Source organism: Saccostrea cucullata, unplaced genomic scaffold (genome assembly GCF_032062105.1).
Source record: "Saccostrea cucullata isolate Sc308-1 unplaced genomic scaffold, CSIRO_AGI_Scuc_v1 ctg1525, whole genome shotgun sequence".
Classification (NCBI taxonomy): Eukaryota; Metazoa; Mollusca; class Bivalvia; order Ostreida; family Ostreidae; genus Saccostrea; species Saccostrea cuccullata.
The window spans coordinates 1-3755 of NW_026939474.1; the positions used below are offsets into that span (position 1 = coordinate 1).

Genomic DNA, 3755 nt, shown 5'->3' on the forward strand with positions numbered 1-3755 from the left:
GGTCAAGTTATAGTTTCTTAAATGTCATCCAAACGGCAAGGTGAAGGTCAGTATTGTTAGCATCGAAAGGAAGGTCTTGTCACAGGGTATATACTTGTGAAATTTGAAATCCCTAGTACTAACTGTTCAAAAGGTATGACCAAGGTTAAAGTTTTTAAAATGTGGGTCAAACTCCACGGTCAAAAAGTTAACATCCATGCAAAGGTCATCTTCGCTAGCCAAGGGTTTCCGATCTGAAATCTACTCTACAAGAGAAACCCTTGGCTAGCGAAGATTTGCAAAGGTTTGATCAAGATGATTCACTAACACCAAAAAGATATGTTCAAGATTAAAGTTGGGCAGATTTTTGCAAAAGTGGGTCAAACTCAAAGGTCAAGGTCAAAAGATTAAATATATTGGTACCCAAGGGAATGTGTTGTTATAATACAAATGTCAAAAATGAGAATCATAGCTCAGATCAATCAAAAGTTATGGGTAGGGTTTAGCTGCAGATCTGTAGCGTTATGGTTTTATATATTTGTCTTTGACCATAACGCTACAGATCCCGTAGTGCAAAATAGGTGCAATTTACGGTGCAATATTTTTTGCGCTCTTTTGGGGAGAATTTCTCCACTTTCTAGCATTGGTCAATCAACTACCTTTCACTCCCTAATTATGTTCCCCAAACGAAGTTGGGGAACATATTGTTTTTACTCTGTTTCTTATTATGTTCCCCAAACGAAGTTGGGGAACATATTGTTTTTACTCTGTTTCTTATTATGTTCCCCAAACGAAGTTTGGGAACATATGTTTTTACTTTTTCTGAATTTTTTCTTTGTTCTCCGGTACTTTTTTGTCCGCGAGTGTTCTCGTAAACTACTCATCCGATCTAGGTGAAACCTTTTTAGGGTCACTAGGTATGTTATGTAGATGTGCGGAACGAAGGTCATTTTGCGCGCACGTGCGTGCAGGTGCGCGCACGTGTAACACGTGAAATGACCAATATTATAGATTTAGCCGTAACTTTTTAAATATTGGATGAAATGCTTTGAAACTCATAATATAAGGATATAATAGTAGTATAGACATGATGACATGGTCAAAATAGCAAGATCTCACGCACATGCAGGTGCCCTTCGCTTCGATTGGCTGAAACTAAAAGTCTAAATATCTATTTTGTTTTCTGACAAAATCCTTTGAAATTTTGAACATAGTCTTACATTATAAAGATCTACAGCATGATATATAAGAATAATCATGAACGCACGCACATGCACGTGTGCTGCAATCTGATTGGCTAAAACTTTAAATGCCTACAACTTTCTTGGTTCTCAATAATACAGGGTGAAATTTCAAATATGAATAGATATAATGATTGCCTACATTATACTACTATCAAAAGTAAATACATGGACGTGCATGCACATGCGACCGCACACAATGTATTAAAAGACAGTATACTTGAGTGTTTGATGTTCATGCAGAATTAAGAACTTCTAAATGTCAAGACATGTAACATACTTAAGAGTCAAAATCAGCAAGCATCGAGCATTTAGTTAAAAAATGTGGAAAGTGGCATAGAAACAGATTTGGTTAAAACTCATATATAAATTTTCAGAACAAAGGGTATGATAGAAAAAAGCAAGCAAAAAATAATTTTTCGCATTGTTGCTATGGAAACCACACGCCTTTCAGATAGCGTGTTTTGTACTTTATCATGACACTTGAATTTATGGTTAAACAAATACTTTTTTATTACTAGTCATTAAAAAAAGCTTTTTAAATTATTATTTTATTCATATAAATATACTCTATTTTAGCAACTGTTGATTTTTGAAATTCTCTTCACCTTTTGATAGATATAACTAGTTTTTGGAGGTTTATTTTGCTTTAAAAAACAGCAAATTTGAAGTACTTTATAAGAAATCTACAACCACATTAAAGCTTATCAACATAAAATATTTATTAAACAGTATTTGTTCTAGAAGAATCAAGAAAAAAATCTGCAGGCAACTAAAGCATTTATGTATGATAACTGATTTAAATCCATAATTTTCTGTAACTTTTGCTTCAAATTACCCCCCTTTGGTGTAGCTCTCTAACATAGGAGGAATAAACGGTATTTTGCTTACATTGTTTTCAATAACAATGTACAGAAGACTAGCAGAAAATTACAAACTTGGAGCAGTCTGAGCCTCAGTTTTGGCGTTTTCATGAGTCTTAATTACGGTGAGTGATTGAATTTTTTACAATTTACCATTACAACAGTTACTGAAGAATGTATAGCATAAATTAACCATGCAGTAAAATATCTAACACTTGGCAAATGTTTTTGCACATTTGAATTTAATTCTGATTGATTATGTTAGCATTACTTTAGTATTTTATAACAAAAAAGAAAAGATTATGCATGGCCTGAGGAACCAGGAGGAGGGGGGTATGACCCCCCCCCCCAAAAAAAAAAATATAGCCGATATTAAACTATAATATGAGCAAATGAAATTATCCCCCCCCCCCAACTTAGATTGTATCTACGCGCCTAACGTGAAAAAGGTGGTCATGATTAGTCACATATCTGTATCCCAAATTATAAAGTTTAATATGAATTTTGTTTAATTTTAATTTGTTGTATTCACGGAATGTATGTAACCAAAGTCACTCACCACTGTCACAAGCTATAATGATTATAACTGATAGTCGGGTAAATAAAATTTTTGTTTTATTTTAGTAGATATCTTTATTTACCATTTAAGATAATACCTGCTCTTTACATGAAAAGTAATGAATTTATGAAAACCACCACTATATGAAATATTTGTAAAATGGAATGACCTTTGTTATGGCGTCCGTAAAAAAAATGAAAAAGGGGCAGGGGGTTAACTACTTACTTAATATATATTAGTTTAGGAAAGGGGATTACCATGGAAGTATTGTGATACAGACAAGTGTATTATGTAGTGGACTAGTGGTAACTGAATTGTATATATACCACAGAAAAATAATTAATTTTAAAAAAATAATAACTTTTTGCTAATGTCATCCAGTGTTTACTAATAAAAGAAAACTCATATTCAGCTAATATTTTCTCCGGTACCACTGAACTAATTTAGGTCAACTAGGTTCAAATGATAAGCATCAATAGATTTAAAGCACGTAAATTTATGAAATGAATATCTATACTCCATTTTTTCTTGGGGGGGGGGGGGGTATTGGAAAGAAATAAAAAACATAATTTAGAGTTTTGACAAAACTTATGGAACCAGTTGACCTTTTAATTGCAAGTTTTTAAATTTAAAGAATATCTAAGATCAATACGGTCTCAACTTTGTGTTGTATACTTCTGTTTATAGAATGAAATTCAGCACTTTGAAGCCAAACTCGGAAAGAAACAGAAACAGAATTGGATGAGCTGATATAGAATTAGACAGGAAAAACATGTAAATAATACATTTAGTAAAAACGTTAACTTTTTAAAAATAAAATGATAAACCATTGAGATTTCTTGGAATTTAATTGATTCCAATAAACATGCTTTGCATCATTGCTCAAGCCCAACTAGAAATGGTTCCAAGTATATGAAGGCAAAGCTGTATAATATTATTATTACATTTTAATTTAATCACTTTTTTTCAGATTATGAGAATACATTATTACAGTACAGACCATTGATGCTGGAAGTGAGTGGATAGTGTTACCGGAGACTCAGGGATCCAGAAAATAGATCCATAAATTGTACAGTGTATTCATGAAAGTGGATCAAATAAAAATGTTTAATC

At 32.5% G+C, this 3755-nt stretch overlaps 1 long non-coding RNA gene across 1 annotated transcript; it reads left to right on the top strand.

The window, feature by feature from the left end:
- The first annotated feature begins 2077 nt into the window (after positions 1 to 2077).
- LOC134253084 (uncharacterized) lies at positions 2078 to 3755 on the top strand. The gene is made up of 3 exons (XR_009989067.1): positions 2078 to 2208; positions 3330 to 3416; positions 3613 to 3755. It is a non-coding gene; the product is annotated as an uncharacterized LOC134253084 (long non-coding RNA).